The 23628-nt window shown below is 39.5% G+C and overlaps 1 protein-coding gene across 8 annotated transcripts in view; it reads left to right on the top strand.

Moving 5' to 3' along the window:
• Positions 1–202: 202 nt before the first annotated feature.
• Positions 203–23628, top strand: part of TANC1 (tetratricopeptide repeat, ankyrin repeat and coiled-coil containing 1) — a 119554-nt gene continuing 96128 nt past the window's right edge. For 2 of the 8 annotated variants that reach the window (XM_069780567.1, XM_069780566.1), the window contains exons 1-4: positions 203–341; positions 1331–1418; positions 5508–5571; positions 18312–18476. The gene's annotated coding sequence lies outside the window, so the exon portion shown is untranslated. Of the gene's footprint in view, positions 342–1330; positions 1419–5507; positions 5572–18311; positions 18477–20500; positions 20670–23628 lie in introns of those variants that run through there. The other 6 variants (XM_069780568.1, XM_069780565.1, XM_069780573.1 and 3 more) reach the window with 5 other exon arrangements.

Genomic DNA, 23628 nt, shown 5'->3' with positions numbered 1-23628 from the left:
TACCTTGTGAGCCAAGGGTGTTTAGAATCTTGATTCTCTTTGCTGGTAGGTAATTAGAAATGGTCGACACTTCCATTTCAGAGGAGAGTTTTCATTTTGCAGTTAGACTTCCAAAAGAACTTGGTTCAGACTAGATCTTTAGTGTATTTGCAGCTGTAAGATGGCTAGGCAATTCATTTGCTGCTTATACAGCAGTATAATTAACTGTGTATATATAATTTTGAAAAGAAAAGAAAAGCCAAGTCTAGATATTGCACAACTCCAGCACTGTAAGGCTGCTTTGGACATGACTGAAGGGGAATTCTTGTTTCTAAAACTAAACCTCCAACCAGGAATACAAGGTGAGTAGTCACATTTGGTAGAAAATGGGTGTTACAGATGGACACATCTGCTCCCCCGAAAATGGCCAAATACATTTCTTGTGCTATGTAGCTGAGTAATTCTTGAAGCTTTTCTCCATTCCATATTCACTCCCGTCCCCAAATATTTGAGTTTGAAAACTGTAGTCTTGATTATTCATTATAAGAATTGGAACCTTGCTGTAAGATGAAGCAACTTCCTCAAAATAATGAGAAATGCATACTAAGTTTCTTCTTTCTTACTCTCACAGTTTTAAAACTTATACTTTCTCCCTGGTCATGAGGGTATTTTTTCTTTCAACAAGATGTTTTAGGTAACTTTACATGTTCTTTGTTCAGAATTGAATTTTCTGACATGCCTCAGAACATAGATTGTTATTGTTAGGTCGTCTATAGCTTAATTAGTGCTAATTGGCTTTGTGATTGGCAGATATATTAATAAAATATAATTAAACATGCTAGAACACAAATACAAAATGAGTATGCTGCTGGTTCTTCTCTGCATTATTAGGCTTATTCTAGAATACTTTGGGCAAATTATGAAACCTTTTTTGCTGTTGGTGACTTTGTTTGAAAACCTGAAAGTGTTTAGAGGTTTGTTTTGCTTTGCTTTAAAATTAAAATGGAAACTATTACATCGGACATTATGGGGGAAGAATGCATATTAACATAATAAGGTGTTAAGATTTAATATAGTTAAGCAGTGACCAAAACCCCTCTGACTTCTTGATTATAGTATTTGGAAACTGATTGAGTATGCTATGACACAGAAGTGTAAAGTCTTTGTTGGATCTCTTTGGCTTACTTCTGTGTATGTGCATGTTCAAAAGTTAAACGTAGAGTTAAATATTGGAAGATGCGTTCTTGTTACCAATTATCTGGGGTGTAAGTATTTTTTCTTCTCTAAATGTAAGTAAAGTAGAATGTAATTCTGTAGATACTTTTACATAAATTCTATTCTCTTCTTGCAGTTAAAGCTGGAGGTATGAGAGTGTCTAAAAAGCAAGAAAATGGACCTGTTGAGAAAAAGGCTAAAGCTCCAGGAAAAGAAAAAACAAGGTATTGCATTGCAGGTCTTGTTCCCCCCGCCCCATAGTTAAAGTTCATAGGTAAAGGGCTGAAGGTTGAAAACAAAGACAACTCTTAATCTCTGAAGAGTTCAATTCTTAAATTAACTTGTGTGATTTATAGATAAAAGGTAACTTTGAGGTAATCATCAATGTAAACAAGCAAACAACAAAAAGCAAAAAACAAACTTCAAAACCTAAAGACAATGCCTTGCAATGAAAGACAAGGGCTGAATGTCTTCCCTATCATCATGTGTTATGGAACAGAAATCAAAACCATGTGTTGTCTACCTGTACCTAATAAAGTAATGGTCAAACAGTTTGCACTGAAATAAGAATGAATTTTAGGCTGTCCTCATTCTGAAGGAAATTAAACCCACATCTCCCACCCCCCCACAAAGAGTCTATTATCTCCTGTATAGGCTATACCTCGTATTTTAATCTGAAATCTAATTTGGCTTTTCCTGTTTTCTGCTTCATAAGGTTACTCAAGCTATTTTGCCCCCAAATGAAGGCATGCTTCTACTTTTGAATAAGGTAGCAGTGACTGGTTGAAGTGGTCATCAAAACAAATACTTTCTTACAGCTCTTTCAAATGAAGACTGAATGTTTTTCTAAAATATATGCACTTTAATTCTTAAATATCACTTAACAAAAACTTAAGTTGTCCAATATAAGGATAAGAGGGTAAAATTTTAATGAGTTGTGGTGTTCCTGAAATTGCATTAGAGTCCAAATCCTAAATGGAACCCAGTGCCTAAATAGAATTTAGACACTCAGGTTTTTGCTTCTATTGCAACTTTAAATGTTCTCAGTGGCCACCCAGTTTGGATGCTCCTTATCTCACCGCATACCTTCTTTTTTTGCACAAAACTTCCCTTTAAGAGCCTCCAGTTCTTTTGGGCATATCTAGAACTGCATAGTTATTGCAGAGTACCTAGCACCCTTCACAATTGCTGTGACATTCAGAAACCAGTCAGTGTGATGTTAAGGTTTTATTCAAAGGAGCCTGATACAGTGATCTGCTCTTGGAACAAATCTGCTGTGTCCTGATAGCTATGACCTCATTGTGCAAGGAAGTGGTGTACATATCGTTCTCCATGTGATGATTAGGATATTTGTGAGGAAATGGAAGACCTGAATTTTAGCCTGTTGTCAGCTAAAAATGGTATGTACCTTGCTGTGTCAGTTGCCTTCACCAGTGAGCTAGATGCTTCCGGTTGAAGTTTAATGGAAAAAAGACTCATGGAAAAAGACTTCATAGAAAAAGACTTGAGATTTGTGGGGATAAGACAAAATGTAATGGTTAAAGTACTGTGCTTGGGAAGGTGGATCTAAAATTTCGCTTGGCGTTGTAACTTGTTTGCATTTAATACCTATATCGCTTTTGTCAGTGTTCAAAATAATATGTAAGTTGAGACTGGAACTTGGATATCCTTCTCTAATGAGTGCTCCTGCAACTAGTGTACACTTTTTTCTAGCCCTCTAAAACATTGAATTTTTGCTGCTCAGCAGCCCAGCTTCAAGAGGAGAGCACAGTCTGATCTTGGTGACTCTTGAGAGCAGGAGATGAGGGTTTTGTCCGCTTTAGAATGAGGACAGCCTGGAGTTCATTCTTCCCTTGAAAACTGTTGAGTGTTACTTTATTAGGTATGGGTGGGAAACATGTATGTTGTTGCTTTAAAAGTGACTTTGTCATCTTACTATGAAAAAGCACTTGTATGCAAATATTTTTACCTGTAGGATTGGGCTCTGATTTCTGTCCAGGTGCCTCTCCTGTAGTCCCAAATTGGGACTAGTTTTATGCATAAAAATAAACTTGAAAGAAAACAAGATTAAATATTCTGTTGTATCTCATAAGAACCGAACTCCCTTCAAGCAGTCCTTGTATTGTCCTCATGATAGCTTGCTCTGGGCTTGCTGAAGAGGCCTGTACAAACTAGGAGCAGCTCTAGAATCATGTCTTTATTAAAGCATATCTTGGAATTACCCTGAAAGCTGTGAATTACTGCTTTCACTGCTGGGGATTTAAGGACATCAGTTATTTCTTACCTGTAAGAAAGGAGCCACCTATGCTATGGAGTTTCTGTAGTACGCAGGTAACCATTTAAAAAGCCTGGATAAGACAGGATAGGTAAGCAGTCTGGGTGACTTTGTTTTGACTCCCACTTTTTTTTCCATACTGAGATTTGGAGAGAAGTTCCCTATATTACTTTTCATAAACAGATTTACCTCTGGTGTTTCTGAATATCTTTAGGTGCTGTCAAGAAGGCTTCCTTTTCAGTTGAGTGTCTGTGTGTACATTGCAGTCATAGTATCTCACTCCAAAGTACTGTAATCTAGTAATGTCATTGTAAAATCGACTATTTTGCCAGGAGTTAAAACGGACGCTTGTGACTAGACTGACAGATGAACTCAGTTTTTGGACCAAGATGTGTTTGGTTTTTATTTTTTTATTTTTTTTCCCCCCTCTAAAATGTTGTAATCAGCTGGATAACTTAAATTAACCGGTTTTAGCCATATTTAACACTGACCTATTGGCACTATTTCTTGGCAGGCTACAGAAATCACCACTGTAGGTTTTTGTTTGTATGTTTTTTTCCTCACTGGCTTGGAGGACACTAACCTACAATACAATTTTTGGAACAAAGCTGAGCCAGTAACACTGACTTCTTTCCTGTTTACTAGTTCCCTGTGCCAGAATCAATGGTTACTCAATATAGTATACATACCTTGTTGGGATGATGGATGTCATTGTCAGGTTGCAATCACAGAAGTCACAGAGAATGTGGTAAAGTAGCTTAGTAGCTGTCATATACAGATTCATTGCCTCCAATTTTCTTATTCAGATGAGATTATCTGAGAGGCTTAAAGTCAGTGTCGTAGCTTAAAGTGGCTACTCGGAGCTGAGATTGGTCTTGGCAGGAGCTGAGCTTTGAGAACTAGTTCTAAAAAAAAAAAAAACCAAGCATGCTTGCTCTAAAGTTGCTGTATAATATATGGCATAATAGAATGTAATGCATCATGTTAATAACTAGATGCTTGCCTGACAGTTTTCTGACAATACATTACATTTGGCTATACCTCATTATTTAAGCAAAACGATCAAAGTTTGGTGTGTTGGGTTTTTTGTTGTTGTTTTTTTAATAACTTGGGGGTTTTTTTGGTTTGTGTTTTTTTCTGGAGTTAAAAGGTTTTTATTTTCATTGATTGCTAGTTGTCTGGGTGTAGTTTTGCTGCTGTCTTTTCCATAGTCATAGTTATCTGATGGCATAAAGAGATCTTGAATAACTTATTTGTCAGTGTGGCAAACTATCGATTGCTAAATTGAAATTTCAGTAGGAAGTGTGTCTTGCCTGATCCACAGAATCATTAACTTAAGCAGTATCTGCTTCTTCAAGAATCATATTTAAGGTATCTGGTTCCATGTGAAAGGGTAATAATGATTTTTCTCAACACTGTTTTAGCTACAGAGGTGTCACTGCAAATAATGGTATCATCAGAAGAATGTGCAATCAACAGTTCTTCCTGTTGCTGAACTAAATTATTTCATATCCACAAATTATTTATTTGTGGAATATTGGTAACATGGCTGTTCTTCAGCGGAATATGAAGTTAATGGCATAATCTTGTGCAAAAAGTTCTTGCTTGACAAATTGCTGCTGTCGGAGGAAACATCCCCAAAAGCAGAGGGTCAATTTTTTTCATGAGTCTAGACTGGAATCAAGAAAATTACGGAGTCAAATTTTGTAGTTCTGGATATCAGCGCTCAGCTTCTGTGAAGCTACTCCACAGTGGACCAAAAAAGGTCCCTTTTGAGATATTTAAGGATATTTTATATGTAGATTTTTGTATAAAACTGTATCTAAATAAAACAGCCTGCAACACAGATGTTTGCATTTTTCTGTTCTGAGGCAGCATACCTTTTTTTTAATATCATATAATCTTTAATGTGATTAAAGGATTTAGCTGCAAAACCTAAATTTCTATTACAAAATGTTTGTGTTAGGTCTGGAAAATGAAGGTGACAAGTGTTTCTGTGAGATAGAAATGCTAAATACTTTTTTCTTTTGCTTTACAGTGCTATTGCCAGTTTTTCAGAGACTCAGAACACGGGTGTATTGCTAGCAGAAGTGCTGAGCAAAGTAAGTACATCTGGAAGAACAAGATACATGTTTGTCAGGGCTTCTCCATAAAGCTAAACATTAAAAAAAAAAAAAAAAAAGTGAATTTTCCTTAAACTGCTGTCATCTAACATTTGTATGTTTGTCATCTACCACCAAATATTCTTGAGATGATCTATTTCTTCAGCAGTTGTGCAGCTAAAATGCTAGATGGCAAAAAAGTAACTAGTCTTCCCTCCTTAATCTGCTATATTTGATTCCATTCCTATTTTAACACTAAGTAGCCCCAGGGTAGTTATGTATACCTGTTACAGAAAAGTACAGCAAGTTATTAAGGTGTGTCCTTTTTTTAAAGTGGTATGTTGATTTAGATTTATTGAAATGTGAGGAAGAATTATCAGTGACGTAGTAAGTTTGTGGCAGAGCTGGGATTACAACCCAGAACAAAACCTAATCGTCAGTTCTTTATCCCACTGTGGAAATAGCTTTAACTTCTGTAAGGGTGCAACTTGGAGAAGCAGAAAGATAGCTTCTTGAAGGAGGTGGGTACTGTCACTGACAAGTGCACAGTGGATACCAAGGTGGTAAGCTAATGCCAAACTACTGTAAGTGATCCCTGAGACAACAGGCACGGCATATTCCACTGTTGCTGCCTATGCAGCTATTTCATCCGAGGCCTGACATTAGATAGTGAAGCAGCTTCTTGAATTCTTCCTTGGAAATACTACGAGATCATTGAAAATTTTGTGCTGCAAAGCTGTTGATGGACCCCTCCCTTTATCGCTATGCTTACAACTACTGTCCAGTATCTCTTGCTAGGCTGTTGATGCAGACTCTTACACCTATACTTCGCAAGAGCTGATTTAACAAGCAGCTTTTTAATTTGCATGCTAATCTGAAGATCTGACAGTTACCATCTATTTTTCATACACTTGCAGTCTTTAGATTCTGAAGCATACAAGAGTTCCTCATCCATAGAGCTTGGTAAAACATCATTTGCATCATTTCAACATAAGCCTTTCATCAACAGATGTGATTATAGCTTTAGAATGTAGATCTTGAATTTTTGCTTAGACTTGTTTGTTAAGGAGAACAGATAGAACTCATCCTGTTTCTCTTCCGCTTGTCCCCATCTCCTTTCTTGTGACCTACCATTTCCTTCTCCTGTTGGTTTCCAGAGTCCCATCCATGCAGCTTCCGCAGTAATTTAGAAAGTGATAATTGGATACTGTAAAGATGATGATTTTGAATCTGGGAAGAAAAGAATTTGAAGCAACTTACTGTTAACTCTGGCATACTGATTATTTGCTCTGCTTTTACTAAAAAAAGGGAGGAAGAAAAAAAATGAATAGTTCACTGAAGGTAGTCAGGCTAATATCACTTTGAAAACAGAAATTACAATTAAATGTACAGAGTCACTATGAGTTTTATGCATTGATCATTTGAACTTTTTGTGGAGTTAGGTTTTACTACTTTTTTTAAACTACTTTCATATGATGGAACTTAGGAAGAGAATAGCAGAAAAGCTATATTCTATCACAACTTTTTTTCCCCCTCTTTTAATGTTACAGATGAGCCACAAAATTCATGCAGCAGCATTACAAGTGGCTCACCAAAAGCCACAGCCTGCCTTGGAGAAGTTCATACTGCCTAAAAGAATTTACATTATTCAACAGCCACGGAAATGTTAAGATACTCATTAATATACTCATGTTTACTTAAAAGTGAGTTGCTGTTCTAAATAGCCCTTAGCACACTGTAGTAAATGATCAAAAGCTGTGTGCCTTGTATCTTCCTGTAGTTCTGTTACTGGCAATAAAATACTTTATAAGAAGAGTTACTAAATGTACTTGGGATTTATTAAAGTATCATGGCTTCTGTCTAACCTGGTTTTACTAGTGTACAGTAATTACTCAGTGCCAAGAAGTCTAACAGCTTCACTTGCTGTGTGAATTTTGACTGAAGTATGGAAACTGTCAGCCTTTTTTTTTTTTTTTTTTTTTTTTTTTTTTCATTTAATGATAGCAAAGCTGAAGTGGACAGGATCCTAAGAAAGCAGGTCACAACTGAAAGGCATAGGTTTTGTTTTAATTTAGGCTGAGGTGTTCCATGCTGAATGTATGCCTTAGGCTTACTGAATAATAAGAAACTTCAGAAAGTCCTGGGAGAGATTTCTATGCAGTGGAAAAAATACTTTTTTTTTTTTTTCCCTTCCATTTCTTTTTGTAAGGAAATCAAGCTCCACTGCAGAGATTCCTCTGTTGGGATCCAGACAGTAGGAGGAACCAAGTGAAAACAGACTATTTGTGTGAACCCCTGTGGGATTTAAGGTTGGTAGAATGGAATACGAGGCTGAAAAGTGATGAGACTGAGCATGGACTGGCAATAGTTGTAAATACAAGTACAGGAAGTATCCTTGAGCCTTGCTTGCTTATACTATCAGCAAAAGACAATAGAAATAGTCGGTCCTGCCCAGTCCAGAGGATAATACTCTCCTACTGCTACTAGTTGGTTGCATAGCTCAGCTGACTTCTTGTTCTGAATTTAATTCTGCTGGGACTGGGTTTTTTTGGTTTTTTTAAGGTAGTGATTGCAGATGAATATGCCACTAAAACTGTAGTCAAGGAGTCCAGATAGACTTAATATGAAAGGTGATGCTTAAAAATGTTTTATTGTCAACGAGGCTTATTTTTATAGTGTGCTTTCCACATGACTACAGTGGAAATCTATTACAAACATATGAAACACACTCCCTCTTAAATAGAGGGATCCCAGGTGGGTGACCCAGAATTAGTGTTACCATTTAACATGAATATGTGCTTCATTTCATCCATCCATAAAATGTAAATAACTTTATATGTTCATTAAAGATTAAATTGTGATCACAGGCGGTGGTGATTAGTAGTTATGTGCAATAAATAATTAGGTTACATCTTGAATAAGTAGGAAAAATTAAAATAGTGCTGCTCCTCTGAAGACGACTATTTTTTCTCCCATGTTCCTTAACTGACTGGTAGCTACTTGTAAAATATTGTCACTGTTATCCTGGACAACTACAGCAATATACTTTATGGATATTTAAGTTGTAGGTGCGGGATTTGGAAAACAGCTAGTTCTGCTTTTTATATATAGCACACTTTCTACTCCCCAGGTTGACTGTATATAAATGAATATCAATATGAATGTAAATGATGAAACATGATTTGAGTTAAAGCTGTCCATCATGTGTGAAATGATTATTCATGTAGTCAAGGCCAAAAATAGCACCATGCAGTCTAACATGTCAGTGGCTAATACATGCTCCCTACAGAAAGAATATTAGTAAAACCTTTGTAATTCTAATCCTTACCCTTTTTGTTTCTGAAGAAAATCAATGGCTAGTGAAAAATTACACGATCTGATTCTGAGGGCCTTTATGAACATTACTTTCCATGAAGTAATCTGCTTCTGAAAATTTATTTATATTCTGGCCAAGGATTTAATGCAAAATGAGATCTTGTAGGAAAAGTATTGTCTTTTAGGCTGAGTAACACCCAGCCTTCCCCTGGATGCTAGATTAACTAGACACCGGATTGTTCTGGCCAATTTGTGCTTAACGTATACCTGGGTGGAGAAACCATTTGAACACCCTTTCCTGGTGCCTGGAAGGGATGGGACATATCCTGGAACATGACAGAAGTGGGTAACTGTGGTAAATGGCAACCTGCTGTGAGGAGTTGCTCAAATACTGTGGGAATGAAGATATCTCGGATCCTTATTTCTATCCTACACCCGTAGAGTGGCTGGAAACATCACTGTTCTAGCTGTGTGCAAGTTGCTTGGTGGGAATTCAACCTGTTACTGTGGTGCTTTATCATTGCACTTGTGTAAACACCTGTGTTGTGATGTAACATTAACGTCACTGCAAGTGGCAGTGAATAAACCAAAGGATCTGACTACCCTTCTGTTAGTTCCTTATTTGATATTGCAGTTTGTTTGGTTTTTTTTAAATGAATGCTATTTAAACTGTTTAAAGTAGTACATTCAGGGTAGGGATGGCATGCTCAATGTAGAAGGTAGCTATAGGAAATTACTTCCATGACATAAATAAGGTATTCATACAGTCATTGCTTATGGATGTAATTGTTCTGTTTAAAAGGTCCTGTATACTAGTCTGTGCAGTGCACATTTAGCAAGTTTGCTACTATATAGATGAATTAAGTATATACAGTAAGTCAAGGTCTGGAAGTATAGCGTCTGCTGCATCGGCAAACGGGAGTTACGCAGCTCTAAGTGCGTTCTAAGAAGTGTCAGTCCTCCTGGAAAAATGAATCCATGCATGTATTGGAGCAGTGCCTAGGATCTGTATATGAGATATATATCTGGAGTGACAGTACGTTAGTTCCAAACAGCCTAGCAGAAAGCCTGCTTTAATGTAAAGTATCTTCCACGTTCTACCTGTATAAAATTTTCAGGTGTAAAAAGAGGACCTAACAAGAAGTCAGGAGGTGTAATTTTGATAAACACAGTTTCATGGTTTTGCTAAACGTAGAGCAGGTGCAAGCTCCTCTTCTGCTATAACACGTATCTTGCAGAGCAAGAAAACCCGGAACTGATCTATTTAATTTCCTGCTTCTGTAGGATGTTGTCCCCTGTGGTGGTATGCTACTTGCTTTTTGTGTCAATAGCACTTACTAGTCTTTGGAGGGAATCTGAAAGATTTGTATAGAGAACAAACTAAACTCTTCTTAAATATATTTTATAATTAAGAGCACTCCCTTTTCACCAAGTTGGTCTTTTACTCACTTGTTGTATTTTGACAGGTGCAGTCAGGTGCATTATTTTCTCTAATTTATCTCTGTTTATTGAGGTGTCCTGCTTATAATAGTATTTTTAATAACAAGAGCTAAACAGGAAACTAAAACCATATTTCAAGCTTCTAAATAATAGACAACTTAGTTTTTCATTCTGTTTGTGCCTTCCATTCTGTGTGTCATTTTAGTTTGTGTTTGCACCTTCATTGATGATATTATGATGAATTGGTTTTAAAAATTTCTGTTTTAGGGAGTTTATATAGTTCAAGTCTTAATTTAGTACTTTGCTTTCATTATTTAAATATGAACTACAGCTAAATTAAAGAACAAATAGAGTTGGCTTGCTAGAAAAATCAAAACCTTGCAGGAAGCCTATTTTCAGACTTCATGAGGGTTATTACAAATGATGCAGGCATTCACCAAGAATGGCATGGTTTCAGGAAATTATTTCTTCTGTTGATCCTTTATTTCATCATTTTGATGGACAACACAATGTTGGTTTATATGCATTTGTTTTTATCTGTAGGCCTCAAATCACCTTGCAGAGATTGGAATGACTGAAAACAGATTTCAGTAAATGTTGATTGTTTCAACATATTGGTAAACTTGATAATGTTACACGTTCTGTTTGACGGCCTGAGTAAGACATACATGTCTTGCTGGACTTCTGTGCAGGGGTGAATTTCCCCTTGGGCAGGGAAGAGTCCTTACCTTTAAGCACTTGACACTCCCAGGTTGGGTCGTGCTTGACAGAGCTATTTGGGAACTTGGCAGTGTGCAACTTTTTAACTGGTCTGGAATGAACTCTAGTATATGCTGTTAAGTGTGCAGACCAAGGTCTGAATTGAGAGTATGTGATTTCTGACTCTTGTGTGAAACTGCAGCAGATGAAATGGCAAAGAAATAACCCATGGCAAATCTGGGAAGCTACAATAAGGGAACTACAACGAAAGACTTAATTTTAATAAATAATTATTAACTGTTGTTTAAAGCCTCTACCCCTTCCAAGATGTACTTGTTCAGCCTGCTCCTCTAAGTAGTACGTACAGATTTGCAAATCATTTCAAGCACAGTAACCTCTCCCTCCTATACAAAGTCTAAAAGTTCTGGTAACTGGTACACACATAAGCCCAAGCATTGACTGAGCTCATCTTTAGTTTCAGTGGTAGAGGAGTATATTTCTAGAATGTAAAAACAAATCCTTGGTCTAATCGGTGTCACCTGCAACAATCACCTGTATGTGATTGTTCCTGTTGTGCATAAGTCCTGTAACAGGTTCACAGTAAAGCACCTCTTGGTTTTGAAAACCTTGCTGTCCTTGACGACCATTGTTTCAACATGCTGCCATTCCTCCTGTTCCCTTCCTGCATCTTCTAGACTATCCTCTCCTACTTGGCATGAGCAGGACGGATATTTGCAGCTCATCAGTTTAGCTGGAGGAATATGCACTTTATGCTTTTGGACCACTTGTGAGTTAAATCTTTTTAAAGAGGGTAGGTGTCATGGGATTCTTTGCAGATACCAGGGTTCCATTTGTTTTGCCTTCCAGGCCTATAGCATTGTCTGACTGTTTCTTGTCCTCCCCACTGTCAGCTTAAGGGCTGCTGCTATGCCAGCATTCTGCAGAATACATTATTGAACCAGGCATGTACTCTGTTTTCAGTCTTGCTCAGCTACTGTAAACTCTAAAGGCACTTTGAATTCCCTGGTGAAACCAGTCATAGTTTTCCCTTTATTCAGCAAAGCCATGCAGAGAAGAATGATTCAACATAATAGCATGCTTATTATTCTTGTCAAATCTGGCCACTATTCCACTCTCGCTGAATTTTAATGAAAAACTCTTAGATAATTTTATTAACAGAAATTTCAGTCTGGCACTTCATTTATAACAGGCTATCAATGTTTAGTTCATTCTTCAATTGAAGAGAAGGACTATTACAATTCTGAAGTTTGAGTATTGCTGACTCTCCAGCTAAGAGAGACTCTCCAACTAACAGAGGGTCCAACTCTCCAGTTGTTTGCTAACACTTAAGATTTTGTAGAGGTTTATGACTCATATCAAGAGTAGCTTAAGAAATTTCAATAGTTCTTAACTATTATGTGTATACTATTTTTACCACAAGAGGTTGCTGTATCCCTACAGTTTATTCAGGTTCTGCCAGCTGAGCTAGCCTCAGAAAACACAGCTATTTTCTTACAAGGAGGTATATTTTAATCTGTTGAAAAAGTTTCAAAGAAAAAAACAATAGATTAGTTTATGAAAGCATCATTTGGTATTTCACAGAGGACATGACTCCCTAGAAGTTGTAAAAATACAGAGGGCATAATTTGATGGTAACAAAAAGTGGTATCTGATTTCTTCTCCTTCCTACATTCTCTGTGTTCACAGCTGTAGTCAATTACAGATGAAACGTAGAACAAGGAATAGGGTAAAGTGCATACTGTATTGGTATCAGGTAAATTTACATAGTTAATTCTGGTTTTGCAGATGCTTTCATTATGTTTCTAAACGTGGTTACTTCAGAACAAATTCATTGTTTCATTTACCAGGCAACATTGAAAAGTTGGATACAGCATTTCATATTCCACAGTTAGGTATAAAGGGTTGAAATTTCTGAAACTGACTTGATTTATACACAGTGCTTTTCTCTTGTATTTTGGGTTTACTAATGGTGATTAATTCAGAAGTTATTTTTATGTAAAGGAATGATTAAGACTTTTCCTAAGCTATTATAAAAAATATTTTATATAATAGCCATCATTTTAGTTGCACAATATGCATTTACTGTATACTGAAATAGAACAGTCACGAAAATGAAGATTGACTTTAAAATTTAAATCCAACCTTCTACTTTCATTGTTCATAACTTTCTTAAATTCCTTTGAGTTTAAATTTTCCATATTTGGTATGTTTTTTCAAATTTAAAGAATTGGAGCAAACTCTGAGCTATCTTTAAGCTACACAAGCCTGAAATGTTTGTTCTTTATATGTTACTATCAAGAAATGTCAGAAACAATGAAAAGCAAGATTATCTATTAAAAATCCAGCTGAAATTGAAAACTTTTAACTTGGTTTATTGTATGGATCTCAGCCTTAAAAAGTAAAACAAGTCAAAAAACCAAATTTAGAATGAGATGATTTTGTTGGAGCTGTTCACAGATGTCAGTCAGAGATGGGTAGGCATATAATTGCTTGTCTGCATTGTGTATGCATTTGAACTCTTCCATACAAAAGTCTTTTGAGGTTTCTAAAGAAACTACTTTAACATGTCATGAAGAGTCCTCCAATTATGTTGAAAACTCTAGCTGCTAGTCCTTTAGTAGCAGCCTAAAATTGGCCTTGGTACCTTGACTTGTAATGAAGAAAAAGAAAGAAGAAGGGGGTTGAGGAGAGTGGCAGACTGTCCCAAAGCTCTGCAGGCCTTGGCTGTAAGGAATTTGGAAATTTGGATGGCAAAATTGGATATACTGCATGCATGTGCTTTTTTAAATGCATATACTGTTCTAAACTAATAAGCTCACACTTCACAAACTGAAGAACTTGTAAGTTTGAAGCTAGTAGGGATGGTAGAATGATAAGGAATTCAGAATTTTTTCTTTTTTTTTTTTTTTCAAGACTACTTTTCCTTTCGCGATGAGCAACAAGGACTACTCACCTCTGATTTTTCCCTAGCACACGTACAACCTTTCAGTAGCCTGGTGTATGCATTGTTCCTTCAAACACTGCCAGTGAGGCACAAAGTGTTTTGCTTTTATGGCTCACTGACTGAAAGCAAATTATCATTTAAAGAACAGTCCTTGATATTTGTAACAACAGTGTGGAAGAACACTGTTTTCACCATGCTTTGCTTTCAGCTTGGTGGGGCAAAAAGAAATGTGTGTTCGTGAGAAGGACGTCAGTAGCACTCATCTTTTCAACAGTGTGCTCACAGAGCTGAACTGTAACAACCAAAGAACTCTATTAAGCCTCTTTTGAGACAGTCTTTCCCAACAGAATCTTCAGAAAAATAAATTAATACTGTATGGCAGACCTATTGCCACAGGACTATAAAGAAAAATACACTAGTGAAACAGCACAAATTACTAGCTGTAAGTACAGCTCTCCTTACTTCCATGACTGTTTTCATCAGACAGATGTTTCTAGTGCTTTCAGCTTTTCAAGACATTAATTGGTTATTTTTTTAAATTTCTTTTGTTACATCCTGGGGACTGCCAAAGTATAAGGTGTTACAAGGCATTATTTCCTACAAATCAAAATCATTTTTTTCCCTTGAAACTATTACTGTTCAGTATTTTCTACATAGGGATCCATTTCCAGACAAATACTGTTAGTAGTTCTTCAATATAAAGCATGTGTCCCTTATTCTATGATTTAGGTTGGAGCACATAATTCATATATGGCAAGCTTCTCATAAACTTTATGATCTGAAAACTTTTTTCCACTTTCTAAAGTGCATTTTTTGAACTGGTGCTCTATGCTAAATAAATACACTAAAATAAAAAAAGCAAACAACAAAAGACTAAAAAACCCCAAACAAACCCAAACCCTGCCCTTCGCACCAGTTTATAGTAGTTATTTTGGTACAGAGAAGGAACGGGAGGGAGCCTCAGCGGCAAAGAAGAAATGCTAACTTATCTCAGATTGGTCTCTAGGACATGTTACTAGTGTCTTCTTCCTGCTGCCTTCTTTTGCAGCAATTTTGCTTCCACCATTATATTCTATCATCATACTGTATTTTTTTCTTCAAATGACTCAGTAAAGAAATTGGAATGCTTGAGTGTAGATAGATGAATTGTCATAGAAGGAGCAGAGATACAGGAGAACCTAAGGAGATAAAAGGTCTTAATCATTGGACCAATTCTTCTTTCAGAAAAGTGTATATACAGTTTTCACTTATTTAAGTGGTTTATGTGTTCATATATATAAAAAGCTAATTTTGGCACACACAATCCATAGGCAGTCTAGGTAGCCAAATCATCACTTAAAAATCCAAGTGTGTCATGTAAAAGATTCCCTAGTTCAGACCTTTAAATGTTTCAGATCATTAGTTCTAATTTCTTAGCATCTAGATATTTTCGTGCATAGGCAATGAGTAACTGCTCACTCATTTTCAATAACTGCCTTTAAAGCTGCCTAAGAGAAATACTGAATGAACAAGAGTTCTCGTAAGCGTAGGGATTTGTCCTGTGGTTTCTTGGATTTCAAGCAGGAGGCTACATAAAGTGCACTAACATTTCCACCCTACATTTTCCGCTAAATTGATTGCTTATTTTGTTGTTGTTTCCTATAACCAAGGGTAATTTTTTTAAATACTCAGTCTGTTACATTCCCTTAAAAGATTGCCTGATGTTAATTAGTTCTATTGCTGAAAGTGAGACAATATATTATGAATATGATTTCTCTAATTAGTAGCCCTTATCAATATTACAAATATCAGTGGCTCCTTAGGAGTTCAGAGGTGTGACCATGCTGCAGACTACCTGTAGAAGCAAGGCTAGAATCCAAATTCTACTTGTTCTGAAACTACAAGACCTGCTTTTGGCGTCAAGTAGAATCTTAATTACTTGCTAACGTTACTGGGACCTGCAATACACTATTCGGCTATTCTGTTTCTCCTATAACTGCCTCTCTCTCAGTTCATATGACTGTAGACTACTGGTGTAAATACACATTTGAAGAGATGTATACTAGGTTTTGTTCCTCATGCTGCATGTATGCAGTTGGCCGTCTTTTGAGCAGTGCCTATGTATGTGTTCATGGCCCATTACATCTGCCTGGATTGAGTAACATTTCTTTTCTTATTCCAAAGTTTACTACCCATCTCTTGCTGTTTTTCTGATTCACTAGAGCAACAGAAAAGACAGTCTCCCACACAGCCTCCAAAAATACATGCAAAAGTTAAAAAAGGAATTAGTGCTTATCTGCAGATAAAATAGAAAACTTGTTGGGTAACTTAGATCTAATGTTGCAAATCTTTACCTGTGACTTAAAATTGCTTTAGCACACTGTGTTCGTTGTCAGTCTAGCTTCTGTAGTGAGGTAGGAGATGGACTAATTATGTTTTTCTTTTTTTTCTAAGCAGCATCTGTTTTTGTGTAATGAAGCTATATGGATTCTGGCTAAAAAGTAATACTTAAACAGAAAATCATTCAGGTATAAGCATATATTCACAGAGTAAGTCCCTGCCCCCTTCACTTTGACTTTAGAAGAGCAATTCCTAAAATGATAAGGCTTATTTGTTGTCCTACCTCCCTACGCCTTTCAGAAGTGTACTCCTGATGGACAGACAAGAAAATAGGACTGCTAATGTCGAGTTCTCCAAGCTGCTGTCTGTAAGACCAGACCTTACACTGAGGTCACTTTCCAATAATTTTTTTTAAAAGTACATAATGGAAGGAGTTGGGAATAGGTGGATGGAATGGAAGCAAAGCATAGGGAAGGACAATAATTGAAATTGAGCTGGAAAACAGTGGACAGGAAAGAGCACAGGGAACAAATTATTAATGGAAGCAATTGCAATAAATGTAAGGGCATTTGGAATATTTTAGTTGATACTGCTGATTATTATCTTTTACTATTTATGCTATTAACACTTTTACAAAGTAGCATCTATGCCTAAGGGAGCTGTTGACAAACAAGTATCCTGAGAGATTAAACATCACAAATACGGTAAGTTCTGATGTGTTACCAGTGAAATTACTGAGGCTCTGTACAGAATCTGCTGTGGACAGCAACTGCAAGACCTAAGTTGGTGCATGTCGTGATCATAAAGTAGTTTGACATAGGTGGTGTTTGCAACTTGATATTAAGCTTCACTTTTGTTTTGCTCCGTAAAGCCATGTGACCGACTTCTAGCCTGGTTTCATAGGGAAAACAGGCCTATATGTAATACCTGTGTGCATACCTACTTGTTCCCCTTCCTCTCTTTCGCCACTAGCTTTGCAACCAGTTGGTTCATTTCAAGTAAAATCGACTGAGAGTAATACTTCAATGAAATGGTGTTAGTGGAAAACAGGTCGCCGAGTTGAGACTACCTCCTACTATTCTCCCACTATGCGAAGGTGGCATCACAAACAAAAGCAGACTGAGACATCAGATAACTGCATACTGGATAGACATTATGAATGCTACTTTTACAGAGAAAAAACATAAATCAGAACTTAGACGTTCTTAGACATCTGCAAATCCAGCAGTCACAAAGCTATTGAATATAAGGTGGTGTTCATTCTACTAGTTGTAGAACAAGTTGTTTTCTTAAAATCAGTAAATTGAGAATTTTCTATCAAATTATTATTTTGCATGAGAATTAATCTGACAGGATAAAAGCAGTTACATTGAAAGGAAGTTCTTAAAACTTACAAAATTGTCTTCTTTGAAGGAGCCCTCCAAAACCAAGAATTGAAATAGTAGAAGAAGCTTTTGAAACTACTAGAAGTTTGCATGGTAAGCATGAGACTGAGGACAGCCATAACCTTTGTGAGAAGAAAAAAAAAGGAAGAGCTGAAGAGCGTTTCAGTGGCTGGGAATGGACAAATCATCTGAACAAATGAGTGGAGGGAGTAGAGTGCAGAACAGTTAAAGCAGAAAAACAGCTGTGGGCTAAATTCTTCCTAAAAGGAAGCTACTGATGAGAGCAAAAATCTTTATGTTGCTGGTATCGAAAGCATTGCTCTGTTGAGACAAATAGGGAAGCACTAAAATCAAGCCCTAGTTAAAAATATTTTGATTCTGAGCTTTCCTGTGGAACAGCAGGACCTAAATCCAATTGACAGTAAATACTATTTCAAAACTTCTGTGTTTGTGTACAGAGGAAGAGGGAGTGAGCAATGGACCTGATGAGGAATAGATCCCAGAATGGTGGAGTCATAGCTCAGTTTTTTGTCTCAGATTTCAGAGACCCAGACAAAATAGTGAGAGGCTGCCAGAACGAAGACATTTCCTCTGAGAGAAAATTCCTTTCTTCCTAGACGTATGCCTCACCACATAGGCAAAACGGAGGGAAGAAAATGCGATGAAGAAGGTTCTCCACCAGAAGAAAGAAAAGCTGCTGGCTGAGTTGCACACAGCATCCTACCCTTGTTTTTGGGACAAGTCTTCAGCTACTAAGCTGCTGAAGTCACAATGAAAGAAGGGTAAGATAACTAACTACTCTGCTGTTGTAACCCTGAGAGGCTTTGTCTCCATGTTACTGTGCTCCTCTAATACCATACAAGGCAATCATGTCAGATGTTCTTGAGAGGGTGCTCTTCTTGTATATAAGCCTGTAACTTGTTTCTGAACACATATATGGATTCTCTTTTATATCCCTTACAGGCACACTGAAAGATGCTCTGTGAAATATGTGCATAGTGTAGAAAATGTTCTAGAATACTCTGATACTGTAATAATGAATTTGCAGTTAAATTCAGATTTAGTTTTTAATGCTTTTAGTTTTTCAAATTACATATGAAAACAAATAATAGTTTGTCCAGCAAACCCTTACTATTATTTATAAATGTATTTTGGATTGTCCCTACATTTTCCTTTTTTGGTGTGAGGAGGACTCATTTTGTAATTAATTATGTGAAACTATTGTAGAAATTGTGTAGGGAGGCTAAGCACTTAGGCTTCTATAGGGGGAATAGGTGGAGTATTGGACATTTGGGGTGGGAAAGGCAAGCAGTTTGAGGTTGGGAGAGAAAAACACATCAGATGAGTATTTCTGCTAACATTATCAACTGTTGTGCTCATAATGATGGCATTCAAACCATCACTGCTAAACCTGTATTAATACTTAAAAACCTCTTTAAACCCATTAATGTGAGATGGTTATCTAAATGTTAAAAAAACCCAGCTAGAGACAATGCTCTGTAGTGACTACTTTGATAGAGCTCCTTGGAGTTACCATGGGTAGCATGGACCTCAGTTAGGTGCACCGAAGTAAAAATATCGGTACCTCATTTTCTTTCTCCTAAGCCCCTTCTGAGCCATCTTGTTGAGGAACTAAGTATTTTAACACTCTTACTGCTAGGCATCATCTTCAGCCTTCAGATCATTTTTGCGGTTCTCTTCTGCACTCTAATTTTTTAGTACCTGGGAAAGTATGGATAGGGAGACTGGAAACGGTGTTCCACTGCTGGCTTTACCAAAGCTGTATTCAGAGGTAATACCACCTCTCTGCATGTGCTCGCTAATCCCTTGTTTATACAGGCAAAGGATGCACTAGCTTTTTTGGTGCAGCAACAGTCGTGTTGCCTGGCTTTACTGTTAGAGCCCCAAATCCTTTCAAAGCTGCTGCTTTCCAGGGCATGGTACGTCCCTTTCTGTATCACGGGCAGGGGCCACGTTCCTTGTTCCTAAATGTGCAGTTTCCAGTCTGGCTGTTGTAAATGCCTTGCGTGGCCCAGCTTGGCAAGTCGTTTGGCTGACTCGGAGGGATCTTCTCTCGTTATTGTTTACATCCCACCCATCCTTCTGTCCTTTGCAGCTCTTAACACGCAACGAAGTAATTATTTTCAGGTTACGGATCACAAAGGCTGAGTTATTTGAAGTGCGATCACCACACCCGCACCCTCTGGGACACGGGCCTTCTGCGTGGCCTCCCACCCGCGCCGGTGGCGGGGCTGGCTCACCGGGGCCGGGTCCCCTTCGGAGCAGAAGGTCCCACAGACCCGAGTGGCGCTTGTGAGTTTTCGCAGCCTGGTTGCGCTCTTCGACATCCAAGCAAACTGGAAGGAAGCGCGATAAAAAGGCTGCAAGGACGAGCAGGTGTTGAGGGGTTTCGAGAGGCGTCCGTCTGAGGCAGTGCAACAGGCTGGCGGGCCCGAGTCCCGGCCTTGCGGAGCCGCGGCAGCTGAGGCGATTTTAGCGCCTCTCGAGGAAGTTTTTTTTCGGGGGGGCTGAACCGCTCGCCTTCGGCGGAACGCGGCCCTTCCCGGGGCTGCCCCCACTCCCCCCCACAGGCGGCAGAGGGCGGGCCCCGCCCGGGCGCGCCCCTCTACCCTCGCCGCCGCCTGAGGAGCCCCGGGCGGTGCGCAGCGGTCCCGTGAGCCGCGGAGTCCCGGCGCGGGGCCGTGCTGAGGCGGCTGCGGGACCTGCCCCGCCGCCCAGCCCGGCCCGGCCCGGCTCGGTTCGGCTCCGCCCCGACGCTCCCCGCCCCCGCGGAGCCGGTCCTGCGGAGGGGCGGCCGCGGGTGGTGCGCGGGGCGGGGACTGCCGCCGCCTGCTCCCAGTGAGCTCATCCCGCCGACGCGCCTGCCCGGCCGCGGAGGAGCCCTGCCTGGGCCGGGCCGCGCCGCGCTGCAGGAGCCCTGCTTGGGCGAGGGGGGCCGGGCCCCGCGGGCGGAGGTAAGCCCTCCCTGCCGCCGCCTCCTCCTCCTCCTGTCCGCCGGTGCTTGCGGGGCGCGCCCTTCGCCCGGCCTCTCCGGAGGGCTGCGCGGGGGCTCGGCGGGAGCGGAGGCGCGAGTGAAAACTTTCTGGCGGAGGAGCGTGTACGGGCATGTCGGGCGGCCGCGCCCGGCGGACACGGGGCTGGGGCCGAGGCCGAGGCGGCCGGCGGGGCTGAGGCGGCGCCTGCCCCCGTGCCGGCGCGGCGCGGCGCGGCGGGGCCTGGGCCGGGGCCGTGGCCGGGGCCGTGGCCGTGGCCGTGGCCGGCACAGGTGGGGGCAGGGCAGGGTAGGGTAGGGCAGGGAGGAGCGCGGACAGGCGCGGCCCGAGGGGGCCACAGGGTCCGGGGGTGGCCGGCGCGGGGTTGGCCGGGGCTGGGGCCGGGGGTCCGGGGCCCGGGGCTGGCGGGGCGGGCGCTCCCGCAGGGGCGAGGCCTGGCGCTGCCTGCGCGGCCGGGATTTCCGCCTCCCCCGCGCACACACACACACGCACTCACGTTTCTGTGACTAGTACGGTTTTCCTTCCTTTATTAGTGGAGGTTCTGGAAGAAAACGGTCTTGCTCTCGGGAAAGCTTGATTTCTTTGTGGTTACTTGCTTTTGCTAGTAAAATGCGAAGACGACCCTGCTAAGAACAGGAAACGTGCCGCGACTGTCTCGTTAATAGTATGGCAGCGAAAGTTAACGAATATGGCAAGGAAACTCGTGCGTTATTAAGTCTGGTCTGCGGGAGATTCTGTGTTCTGGGCGGTGTTGGCAAGAAGGGAGATGTTCAGCTATTTACCTGTGTAGACCCGAATGGAGGGTTTGTGGGTATGTGTGTATCCCGTGGTGATGACCTTGTTCTGACTACTAAAATAGAAGGTCCTGCCCTTGTGGTCGTCAGCGTCGCCTGCTATGCTCTCAAGAATAAAATGATAAAACGATAATTTGATTTGTCTTTTAATATGTCAGCTACTAATAATGTATAGTAACCGTGTATTTTACAGCATACTTTCTAAGCTTTCTGATTTCTCAGTAGTGTTGTTTCAGTTACTTGTTTGCCCTAGCGTCATAATGCATATTTATTGGACACAGAGTAAACTGGGTCTTAAACGATTGTTCTTAAAAATAGAATGTAACTGGAGACACCTTTCTGTGAGGATGAGCCTTGAGGGGGAAGAAAATGGGTTTAGATATGCTTCAGTGTGATACCGTGTGGGTCCCCTCAACCCTGTTCTTTGCTTTGTACCCACCTCCTTTTCCCCCTCTGTGGCAATGTGAAAGTGGCACTTGTCTGGTCTGGTTCAGAGGTTGTGTTTTCTGACTGATGAAGCAAACGCTGCTTTACCATTTGGAAAGCTAACAGTTGGGGATGTGGGAGGTTTGCTTTGGGTTTCTGTCGTTGCTGGGTGTAAAACAGTTTGCAAGAGGTGTACTGGTTTAGAGTATGTTACATGTTTTATTCAGCCAGGCTACTTCAGAGTTTTGCAGGATTATTCAGTACAAGCGAAAGTCCTGTATTAGCTCGTATTTTTGATAGCTGTTGCTTAAAAATAGCCTGATGCTTATGATATTAAAAATACCAGGGAATAAGGCAAATAAATGTGATACCTTGAATCCTACAGACTTTCCTGCCACTGTAGTTTGCCATGCAGCTGCCAAAAATGAACCTTTCCCATTTGTTCTGCTCTGACAGTTAAGTGCTGGAAAAATAGCATTATTAAATAATGCTAGTAAACAAGGTAAGCACAAACACAATTTCTTTTTGCTATTGCTAGGGCAGTGTATTTAGAACTTCATTTACATGAATGCTCTAAAGTGCTGGCTGTCTTGCTTTCTCAGTTTAGCTAACCATTGGAATGTCCAAATGGTGATGAATTATGTCAGCTTTAGAGCCAAAACATATTTGGTTCAGGGCCAAAGTTGCTCAGCTTCCCATAACAGTCTGTAGGAAAAAAGACATTTTGTGTGTCTAACCACAGTCCTGAAGTTGACGCCATAGCAACTTTGTGATCTGAGTGTATACTTCTGAAGACAGCTAAGCAGTATTAGCAGAGGTGTTCTGTTTTTCTTTAGCTGAACTTCTTACTGTCATCAAGATTAAACCTTTCTTTGAAGATGAAAGATTAATCAGCAAGCCTTCAAACTTGTGTGTGTGTGTGTAAGAACATCAGCCTGATCTGTTGGTTATTTGTAATGACACCCATAAACATCTGTAAGTTGCAGTTTATATTAATGGCTTTAAAATTAAGATTTTTTTTTTTTCTGTAGAGATGCTGTTTTGACTAAAAATTGGTATTTCAGGCTCTAGATCTAGGAGCTTGATCTTCATGTTTTCCAGAAAAACAGAGAAAGGTCAGCTTTGGGTTTTGTGTGTGGGTAAAGTTTGAGAAAACTGTGTTAGTTCGTGTCTTTCGGTTGCTTTCAGCTCCCAAGACTTAACATGGAAGTTGGAGAGTTTGTGTATCACAAAGCTGTGGCAATGGACAAAGGGAAAAAAAAGCATATGGCCTAACAAATATATAAGGTCTTATTTTTAAAAAATATGTTTGTGTATAGGAGGTACCACTGTTAGAAAACTGACTTCTGAGTAATAAGTAAGGCATAGTCTAACACCAAACTGAAAAAAAACCAAAAGCAAGCACTAAAACAGTCTGTGATCCTCACTGTATTTGGTTTTGTATTTAACTTTTTTAGTTTGAAAAGTGCCCTGTTTAAAAAACAAAAAAACCCTTAAAAACTAAAAAAGGAAAAAAAAAAAGTTGTTTTGGTGGGACCTCAAACTCTCTGATCTTGTCCTGAAGGGAAGTAAATAAAGGGATCAGTTGCTCATTAATACAAAATATTTATTGTGTGGCCTAATATTAATGTGTCTACTTCCTATGCTCTCTCTTACTGCCTTCTCCTTTTAAAATTGTTTAGCATGACTGATTAAATCCT

The sequence above is a fragment of the Haliaeetus albicilla genome, chromosome 4 (genome assembly GCF_947461875.1).
Source record: "Haliaeetus albicilla chromosome 4, bHalAlb1.1, whole genome shotgun sequence".
Classification (NCBI taxonomy): Eukaryota; Metazoa; Chordata; class Aves; order Accipitriformes; family Accipitridae; genus Haliaeetus; species Haliaeetus albicilla.
Note: the sequence above shows the minus strand (reverse complement) of the source record. Positions and strands in the feature narration are given on the sequence as shown.